Source organism: Chelmon rostratus, chromosome 13, assembly GCF_017976325.1.
Source record: "Chelmon rostratus isolate fCheRos1 chromosome 13, fCheRos1.pri, whole genome shotgun sequence".
NCBI lineage: Eukaryota > Metazoa > Chordata > Actinopteri > Chaetodontiformes > Chaetodontidae > Chelmon > Chelmon rostratus.
The window spans coordinates 3214806-3226364 of record NC_055670.1 but is presented as its reverse complement, the minus strand read 5'-3'; positions in this window follow the sequence as shown (position 1 = coordinate 3226364).

Genomic DNA, 11559 nt, shown 5'->3' with positions numbered 1-11559 from the left:
AAAAAATACAAAAATCTATCCTATTCTACTGATAGTTAACTATCTGGGTTTCTATCCTATATGGTTTCATTAACATTCACGTACACACCCAGAATCCTTATTTCTAGCCTAATTAGGGGTTATAAGGGACAGAGTCAATCCTTTGATGGGTTTTCCTATGTCTTCATTCAGCATCAAAGGAACAAAAAATGTAATGTTATGAAATTTTATAGTTAACTGTCTACTGAAAATTACTTTCCTAAGACCAAGCTCTCATTGGCATGATGAAGCTGATGGTGAGAAGGTGAGTTTATCTATTGTGGCTAACTTTTGTAGTCAGGGTAAAATAAACCACACTAGCCTTTAAAGTTAAGCCAGTTGGTACATGTTAAGATTTTAATATTGATCTCAATGCCATTATTCCAAGAATCAAGTGAGAAAAAGAAATCATATACTTAAACATACTTAAAGTATATTTACAAAGTATGTTTCCAGCACATTTATATAAATGTGAACTTACTTCAAATAGACTGAAAGCATAGTTTTAATATACTACAGTAAAATATATATATTTTTAAATTAAAATTAAATTTCCAAACTATACTTTTAAGATAATTTGTGTCAAATACTGGTCTAGTATATCTTCAGTGTGTTAAACACTATTAGCGTAATAGTGCACTTGAAATAAACATACAGATTGCAAGTAAATTAATTTTATGCTATTATAAAATACACAAAAATATGTTTTATTACACTCAATTTAAAATTGAAATTGTGTACTTTCAATGAATGCATTACTGTGAAATCTCTTTGGTAAAATTTAAGTTAAATATTTACAGTGCATTTTTAGTATAATAATTAAAATAATAATACTTGAAATGAACTTATACAGATCAAACATATAATTATATGTTTTCATGACATACTCAAAAGTATATTTCACTTGCTAATCTCATACATAAACTCTATTTCACACTTCTGTCACAACAACAGACAATGCTAGCAAATGTCACATTTTTAAAGCTTGTTTTATTATCATATTAAGACCAAAGAGCCAGAATAGTGCATTATGCTGCCTATGATAGGAAAAATATGAAGTGACCAATATTTTCCAAGAGTGCAGCAGCTGCAGCTCAACAGAAACAAGAGCATGTTGTGGTACTGGGATGGGTTCATGCTAGCTGACTGGTGAACTGGTTGGAAGCTAACAGCCTGGAGGTGGTCTGGCTCCAGAGCACAGTCCAGTGACATCAGGGGGGTGAATTACAACGTGAAGTGTTCAAGTATTCGGATTACTTTTTTTTGTAATGTAACACACTTGTTTCATGCCTGTCAACACTGGGAGGTGTGAATATGTATACTAACGTTCTTAGCACTAATCTCATTACCTTAGCTACGAATGCAGGTCCATTGTCTGAACAGTATCTGGGAAACCAAACCTTGGGAATACTTATTTACATAGAAACTTAGCTGCTGAATTGGCATCCAGTCCTTTTGTAGGGCCAACTTCACTCTTCTACACTCTTCAATCTGCTGAGGACACATCTGTAACCTTTCACTGTCAATCAAATCTATGTGGTCCATCATTAAATGTCTGGTGGTGTGTGTTTGTTTGGAATGAATGAATGAATGACTGAACGAGGACCAGGTGGTGTCCCTTGATTGGCTGCCTTGGCTGATTACTGCCACACGATTGGTCCAGGGGCAGATCCCTGACCTATGTATTTTCAACAGCCAGTGGACTGCAATCTCTGTCTTCTCCGTCCGTCCGCATCATTGTGTTTGGTAGTATAGTAAAATGCTAAAGTAGTGGTTCGGTACAAATCGTTGTACAATAGCTACTTGCAGCAATGTCGTAGGTAAGACGAAATGGCTCTGTGGACCACGCCACTAGACATCGACTCCTCACCCAACAGGAGCAACCCCCCTGTCCACCACCCGGCCTATACATAACAGCTGATCTACATCTTCCACAAGGATTTGCAGATGCTCTTGTATTGACTTTGTCTTTTTCTTGCCAGAATTGTGTTTCTGAGTTCATCTGTCTTGGGATGTGTGTGTAGAGTTGGTACAGGTTGTATGCTCGGGGCAGACTGGCCATATTGCTTTGATCCAGCTGTCGCTCTTTGTTGTTCCATTTTTTGTATTTCTTCAATGCCCTCTGTTCTAACATGCGGTGCAGGTCTTGTGCCCTTTCCATGCTCAGATCCTCCTCTTGAATGTCTCTATAGTCCCTTTGATCTGCTTCTGACCCTGTGCTTTGGCAACCGTTTTTTAGGTCTTTGCATTGTTTGGCAGTCGTCACTTCTCTCCGATATGTTGGAGCCACATTCACTGTTCGCCTTTTCTTTTGCCTCATCTGGGTTTCTCCAGGTCACTGTTCGCTCACCTCTGATCTCACCTTGTGTCACATCTTTGCACAGTCCTGATCTTAGCACATACTGGCTTGGCAGGGTCAGATGCATATGGAGGCGGCTGATCATCACACTGCAGTGCTGATGCCTGTTTGGGCTGTTCTCCATTTGTCTCTTTTTTATTTGGCAGTTTTTCCTCTTCTCTCACAGGCAGCTGGGTCACATTAAGCACTTGTCTTCTCCCTTCTTGTCTGAACCATCTTAACACTTCCCTTTCTCTTGCTCATTTGCCTAATCTGCTGTTATTGACGTCTCCTGCTTTGTGATGCTCAATATTTGCTTCCACTTCGGCACAACAAGCTGCCAAGATGGTTCCTTATTCAGGCCATTTTAGCCTTCCAGTGTTTTTTATGCAATAAGTGTTCAAGCAGAGAATCATCTGATCTGTCAGCTAATGTGGGCTCGTTTGAGATCAGCTGAGTGAAGCTAGAATACCAATTAAGCTTGACCTCTGTGGCTTGCCTGAACTTACTTACTTGAACTCCCTTCAAGTAATTGAAACACAAGTTTGTCTGTGTATGTTTGTGTCAGAGAATTCTGTCAGAGCTTTTGTGCCTCTTGAACTTCTTCAGGACCTTTGGTGAACACACAGTTTCACAGCTTCAGAAGTGAAATGCAGTTAGACTGGACAGGACCTGTTTTTTATTTAGGAAGAGGGTCTCTCATGTGTAATTCTTCCCAAGGTCGCTTTCACTGTTACCTCATGTATAGGGTTTTGGCGGGCTTTCCATGCTCACTGGAGGCTGGTGGCATGACATATATTTTTTTTTTATTCACTCTTTTCATGTAATTGTCTCTGGTATTGTTAAAAGCAAAATGTCTGCAAACCTCTGGATAATTTCCTTCATGTGGAATTCTTTCCAACGGAACTTCCAGCTTTATATCACTCTTCAGGTTTTTGAAGGGTTTCTTGACAGGTTTTTTTCATGTCTGTTTTTTTTTATGTCAAGGCATTGAAGACAGTACTTCTGTCTGTCTGTCTGTCAGTCAGTCAACTTGATACAAAGGATGGAATCAACCCACCTTCAGACTTATTTGGACACAGTAATTTCAAAAAACACTGGACAACTCACACAATCCCAGAGGTGATGTAAGCTTACTGTAATGAGTGTCACTGGGTCCTCTGCTGTCACCTCCCCAGTGTGCTTCTACAGTGGTGAACAGGCCACAGGGAATGGCCATAGCCAGGCTTCATACAACTAATTACTGTATGATCCAACACCTACTTCCTCATGGGATGCGCCTCCCAGCAAATACTTCACACCCCAGGAAAGTTATCAAAAAGATTCAAAATGTACTCTTTTTAATAGCATATGGAATGACTGAGGGCACACATGCAGCTATTGAGAGGTTGCTTGACTGGACAGTTGTTACAGCAGAAGTGGTCAATGTGTGATTATTTTCATTATATTACAGACAACACAAAGACTTTTAGGTCTTTTTGCTAAAGGTGGTGTGTCTTTGAGTTGTGGATATGATAGAAAATGTTCTTAAGTGAAATTAAACTTCTGGGTTAATTCATGGAGCATAAGTAGGATATTGTTTCCAAACAGCTGTTCTTAGTGAGTGATTCCTTACTGTCTTTTCACAAAGCTTTCAGAGCTGAGTTCTCGTAAAAGTTTTGTATTTTAGTGTTACTGAGAGAAGTTAGAAATCTTTGATAGAGTTTGCTGCAGTCTGTTCAGTTTCTAACCATGGACTGTGGTTTTGTTACATGTCCCAGGATTGGTCCCTTAGTAACAATAGAAAATTATGTAAAGTACAGTAAAAGGTATGAAGACATGAAGCTTTCAGTACATATATGTCTTCTCATCTTTTTTTTCCAAATTTACAATAATAATCCATACAATACATTTCACAACACATTTCTGAGTAAGTCTAACAAAATCCATTAACAGTCGAAGCAATCCAACATTTCTAATGTACTTCTACCTCTACTTCCAGTAGACATTATCACCTACACATAAGTGAATAATTAAGTGTACTTAAGACAAGCAATTACTTAGTTGCAATAATCCTGGACTTACACACTTAATTTAGAAACAGCTATCACTCAGAGAAATACAAAACATCTTCACTGTAAACTCATTAGGCTATAACTAAACTCAGTGACGTATTTCCATCTTTGAACAACAACCATTCAAGTATTCAGGTACTTCATAAACCAGTGTGGCTCTGTAGTATTTACCATTTATTTAAGGCACTTAATGATCGAACGCTTTCATTTTCCTTAAACTATCACAGCTTACAGTATGTGTGGGAGACAAAATAAAGATAAACACTGTGCAAAATAAATAAATAAATTAATAAATCTTAAACCTTGCTATCTGTCTGTAAGACAATATGGAGGAATGAAAAATGGCGTCCCACAAGTGGCAGCTAGTTACAGCTGCTCCAACCACTTTCCTTTTAGTGTTTTGTGTGTTTCTTGTCTTTTTTCCATCACTAGTTTCAGTCGATGGTGCGTACCTACAAATGCACAACTGGTGAGACCAGTGATTTGCTTTTTACTCTTTTGTGGACTTTTAAATACATTGGACAACATTGGACACCACTGAGGATATCAGCATTGCTAACATCCATCATTAACAGCCCCTCCCACCCCTCGGCAGCTTCCTGTAACGTTTACCACAGGTGAGTATCTTAATAATAATCTAATGTTAAACCAGTATCAGTGAGATCTAGGAACGGCTACAGAGCGTGAAAGTGGGTAAAAACAATGGTGTAGACGAAATATAGGTTGGTGTCCTTTATTTGCCGGCCTCCCAAGGTGTACGCTGTGCAAACTATTTACAAGTGACAAAAAAATAAATAAATAAATAAATACCTCCAAACATCAAAATGAGTTCTTCAATAACTCTTGTAGAATAACCAGAAGCTGCAAGAGATGGCCCCCTTTTAACCTTATAGCCCCTACCACTGGGCTTATCATTTTATGGATAAATCACAATTAACCATATATGTAAAACAAAAAAAATTCACACACTGCATTTGTTCAGCATATTTATTTATACTACAGGGCGCTGTCCTCAACCCTTGGCCTACTACGCTGCACGGGGGGAAGGAGGGGGGTCAGGAGCCAAAGAAGGCATTGAATTGAGGGTAAGGGTGAATGTCCCAGAAAGAGGTAGGGGTCGGAGCATCTTGTCTGTGTGACACCTACAAATGTATGGTCACAATTGTAAAAAAAACATCTTATGTGTTTATGTGTGAAAAAGGTCACATTAAATTCATTTGTGCAGTGTGTTTAAGTAACGCTATAAAAGGTGCAGTTCCTAAACTCTGCCACAAGGGGGAGAGCTGGTTGTAATAGAGCTGCGAGGCTTCCGGTCCTCAGACAGAGGACAGCCTGCTGAACAAGTGCAACCAACGTCTCACGTCTTCTTCTTTTCCTGTATTAAACAGGTTAGTAAGTGTATTATTTCATCACAGGACATTTCAGGACTTTTAAAACCTAGCTGATGTCGTTTTGGTGATGTGGACAGTATTATTTTTGGTTAGAAACTTTTAGGAAGTTTCCTGACGATCGTAATGGCGGCTCCCATGTAAACGGTGAAACATAATGGCGGCCTCGGTTAAGATTTTGTTTCTTTGGTCTGTGGCTCCTCGGCATACATAATTGCTTCACACGTTAAATAAGGTTGATTGAAATTAGATGGAATAAAACTTCGGTAATTTTGCCTGGTCAAACCGTTTTCTGATGTTATTGTGTTGTGTTTACATTTCATATGCATTTCTAAAATCAGTAAATTGTAAAGTAGGCTGATTACAGTATTAAAGTTACTGGTCAAATATATTCTGCAGCTAACGCGCAACAGTAACTGAGTGTGAGTAACAGTGCACGTTGAGAATTTATTTATTTTCTGTGTAGAGCAGATTTGTGCATCCATAATTAGTTATGTTCATCCCAGCACTTTATTTTATTGACCTGTGTGGTTATATAGATGCTGTGTGAGTATGATTTTTGTTGAATAAGGATTTATTGTGAACTGTGAATGGACAGACATGGTTTGTGTATTTGAGAGACTAATGAACTGTTCATTAAAGACAGAGGACAGCCTGCTGAACAAGTGCAACCAACGTCTCACGTCTTCTTCTTTTCCTGTATTAAACAGTATTAAACAGGACACCATACCTGCTACCGGCCACACAAGACTTGAGGCCTGTAACATCTGCAGGCCGTTTATGTCTGGGAGCCAATGTAGATAACAATTGTTTTGGGACGGGCAGACACTGGAATTGTTCTGTCTGCCCTTGAGTCTCTCTGGTCTCACGGTGGCTTGCTCCAATATGTCCGAATAAGTGACCAGATTCAGCCGAGCCGAGCTGACAGCTTTTCCAAGTTGTTATCCGACCGGCGAAGGAGCTCAGGAATCGCATCCAGTTTACGATTGAGCTCGCAAATTGCTTGAGTCTGAGTGCTGGCAGCCCTGCACATTCCCTCGATCAAGGCGAGCAGCTTGCCAATTTCCGCCAGTGTCTTCCTTATTATGCAGTAGATCAGGTCAAAGCCAAACAGCAGAAAGCCTAAGATCATAAATCCAATTATGTATGTGTCTTCAACATCCTCAACGGAAAGAACCGACAGACACATGATCCTCCACTTCTCCCATGAGTCCAACGTGTAGCCAACTGCGAACGTTCCGTCAGGGCAGGCGGGTTCTCCTTTACCCATCTTCATTGTGGAGAAAATATGGTCAATTGCATTGAGAGACCAGCTGACCAGATCCATCATTTTTGGATTTGGATGAGAATGCAGAGAGAGGCTCCAAGATAGTTTAGACAGAGACAGCACAGGACAGAGAGTAATAGCAGGGTAGATAGGGCAGAGGGCAAAGAAAAAGCGTCAGCCTTCTTCGAGAGCCAGGGAAGAATCTGGCCAATTATGGACTCAGCAGAACCAAACAATTCCGGAACGCCCTGTCTGCCCAAGGGAGTCTCCTCCAGCAACATGAGGATCAACTCAGAAGCATTCAACAGGGTGTCAAGGCTCTCGCAGACAGGCAACAGGAGCTTCAACACACGGTCATGAGTCAGGTAAATCTACTCACTGATCAACTCCTGAAAATAAGTAGTCTTTTGGACGATTCCCCTCAGAGTCATTCTGCCGTAACCCACGCCGAACCAGTTGCCAGCACTCCGACGGTCGGCAGTCCGATCCAGGGAGCTCCACGCCTCGCCTCCCCACATAAATTCTCAGGAGACTCCGGAGTCCGCCCTTTGTTTGCCTGTAAAAACCCTTTTTCTTTTGTAAATAAACCAGCCATTGAGCTCGCCCTTTGTTGGAATTGTTTGTGTCCTGCTTTTGAGTCCTGACTCCTCCGAGCCCCACAGGCCTTTCATGTATCTATGTATATATCCCCTTGACACCTGAATTTATTTAGAATTTAAAAAATAATTCTTTGTGTTTTTGCTTTCAAATTGCTCCTAAATTAAGAGGAGTTTGTTATTTTTTTCTGTAGCACATACAATAGATATAAAAATATCTATAAATATATATATTATTATATTATATTATATAACTATATTTATATATATATATAAATATAAAAAACAGGTGTTAATGATTAAATGCAATACATTTTTTTATTAATAAATGTGCATCATAAAAGCCACAAAATCGTTTACAACTATTTACATTATAGCACCAACTAGAATAGGGTTCAAACAAGCAGTATAATGCTTAAATGCAGTAAAAACATCTTTTTTGTGTATTCAAAATTAATTTATTTCAACCTCTCCAGTACCCTGGAATAGACTTTACCAGGAAGGCTGAGGAGTGTGATCCCCCTGTAGTTGGAGCACACCTTCCAGTCCCCCTTCTTAAATAGAGGGACCACCACCCTGGTCTGCCAGTCCAGTGACACTGTCCCCAACTGCCACGCGCTGTTGCAGTGGCATGTCAACCAAGACAGTCCTACAACATCCAGAGACTTGAGGTACTCAGGATCCACCACCTTGCCATGAGGAGCTTCTGAGCTACCTTGGTAACTTCAGCCTGAGTGATGGATGAGCCAACCTCTGGGACCCCAGCCCCTGCTTCCTCTACAGAAGGTGTGACAATGGGATTGAGGAGATCCTCAAAGTATTCTTTCCACCACCCGACAATATCGCCCATTTTTTCTCCCTATTTTTCTTTTATAGTCGCTTATATCATATGTACATATATAGATATTGTCCGTTTTTATTTTGTATTTTGTTTTTTGATTTTCTCTATTTCTGTTGCTGTTTTTCTTTTCCAACTGCTATTACCTGCCACTTTATTAATAAAGTCTCTTATTGGGTGATCCATTCAGCCACGGCTCCATTGTTTACACTCAGGATCAGCTGTTAGCATTGTGCAACACAAGCGTACTGCCAGCAGAAAGACCAGAGATTCCTGCAGAGATAAGGAGACGGAGAAGGGTATGCAGAGCTGGAGTTAAGTGTGAAGATGGTATAAACCATCCATACTGTCTCTTATTATGGGGAATGTAAGATCCCTCCCTAATAAGATGGAAGAGCTAACGTTGCTAACCAGACTGCAGCGGGAGTATCGGTCCAGTGTCCAGTATGGCACTGAGGGACTGTTTTAACACCACTGACTGGGAAGTGTTGTGCAGCCCTCACTGGGAGGACAGTGACAGTTTGACAACATGCATCATGGACTACATTAACTTCTGTGTGGACAACACTCTGCTGACCAGGAAGGTACGGTGTTTCGTGTTTCCCAAAGAACAAACCCTGGGTGTCCCCTGAACTGAAAACCCTACTGAATGAGAAGAAAAGGGTTTTTAAGTCTGGGGACAGAACAGAATTGAAGAGGGTGCAGAGGGAGCTGAAAAGAGAGATCAAGAAAGGCAAGGAGAGTTATAGGAGGAAGTCAGAGGAGCGCCTGCAGGGGAACAATGCCAGAGAGGTTTGGAGGGGCCTGAAAACCATCTCAGGCCACAGCAGCGACTACGGCAGGGGCCAAGAATCTGGAGACCGGGAGTGGGCAAATGAGCTGAACATATTTAACAGGTTTGATTCTACCCCCAGTCTAGAGCCCTCCCGCGAGATTTGTGTTGGGTCCCATGGGACCCGGCAGGAACCAATCCCAATGAAGCCCTCTACCCCAGTCCTTTCCCCAACCACCAGAGCCCAGACCAGACAGCGTTACATCTCAGCATCCCCTTCCTCCCCCCCAGTGCATCCCTGACACCAGCAGCTCAAAACCATTTTTTATGGTGCGTAGCTCCAGTAATCTATGAGAGGAAGGGAGAAGACGCAGAGAGAGAACAAAATCTGAAGATATGGAGGCTTTGAGTTGGAAAGGTAATGCAGATGGTTGGGAAAGTATCCATTTCAACATGCGAGAATTAAAAAGGCACAAGACAAAACAGGAAAGACAACACCAGGTAAAGATGAAATCTGTTGACAGCACAGATCTGTAAATTAATGGCGCGCATGATAAATGAAAGGTTAATGTATGTTTTGGAAAACAGAGGTATGATTACATATCAAAGTGGATTTAGGAGAGGAAAAACGACAATGATCCAGTGGTGTGTCTGGAAGATGAAATAAGAAAAGCACAAGTAGATAAGGAAACAGTGGTTGCAGTGTTTTTCAATGATGAGAAAGCGTATGACATGTTGTGGGAAGAGGGCTCTCTAATTAAAGTGCACTTAATGGGAATCAAATGAAAAATGTTCAGTTGAGTTATGGATTTCTTAGATGGAAGAACTATTCAGGTGAAGAGAGGGTCAGAGCTATCAAGCCAGTACGCTGTAGAAAACGGGATACCTCAGGGGAGCGTAGGTACTCCAACTTTATTTTCCATTATGATAAATTATAGATTTGTAAATGTCCCAGTGGACAAGCAGAGGTCGCTGTTTGCAGACGACGGGGCTCTGTGGAAAAAAGAAAATGAAAGTACAGCATGGGATTAATAAAAGTGGGGATTTAAATTTTCTGGTGAAAAAAAGAAAACTACGCCCTTCACGAGAAAGACAGTCAGGGAATGTCGTGTGAAATTGTGTGGAGAGAGCTGAGAATTTCAGTTTTTTGGGATTGTATCCTTAATGAGAGATTAACATGGAGAGAGCATATTAGACCTGTAGTTAGATAATGTAAAAAAGTGATAAATGTCATGAGATGTCTGGAGGGATTGGAACAGGGAGCTGATTGGGTCACTGAACACATGTAGCCTCAGTACGATCGCGTTTAGGTTATGGAGGCAGTGTGTATGAATCAGCTGCAACATCTGTAGCAGCAGACCTGGAATCCAACCCAAGCTCAGGCTTTAAGGCTGCGTTTAGGAGCAGTGAGGATTTCCAGTGTGTTCAATCCAAGTGGAAGCAGGTGAGATGCCGTTGTGGATACATCGGAAGCAAGTAATGGCCAACTACTGGATCAACATAAGGGGGCATGAAGAGAGCCATCTGGCAAAATGGGTGCGGCAAGTGTGCTGGGAGAAGGACAGACCACACAAAGACAGTTTCAGCTGGACTGGAGATCAAGCAGCAAAAGATACGGGAGTTAATGATAAGGAGTCTGGCGCGAATGTAGTGTGGCCAGTTAGACCTGCCCGCATATTAGAAAACCCCTGTGTCGATCTAGAATTGCTCAGCATTAAGTACAGTAATAAGAAAGCTGATGTAAACAGTGAATACTATAGTTACAGGGGCAATAAATATAAAGACAGTGTTCAGATTTTTACTGAGGGATCAAAGGAGTTACTACAGTTACCATGTGAGCTTAAACAAGAGAGCGTCACAGTGTTTGAATGTTTATACTGTTGAGCTGTATGTTATTCTGATGGCATTAGAGTGGAGTGAACAGGTTAACTGCTATAATCTATTAATATGTAGAGATTCAGTGTCAGCTATTACAGAAGTCATCAGGATCTGCTACATGACATCTGGAGTGCGAAGTCAAGAATAGTTAGACAGGGGAAACATGTGACGCTCATCACGTTCAGGTGTCCTGGGAAACGAGAGAGCAGATAAACAAGCAGCCAAAAAAGGAATGAAGTCAATGTAAAAGTATCATCATTAGAGGGCAAAGGCATAGTGTCGAAAACGACGCAACAGTGGCAACAGCATTGGGGTAACACAATAAAAGGGAGACATCTACATTCAATACAAAACAGAGTGGGTGTGTAGAGGAAAGAACAAGTATAATAAGCAGGCTGAGAATTGGCCAC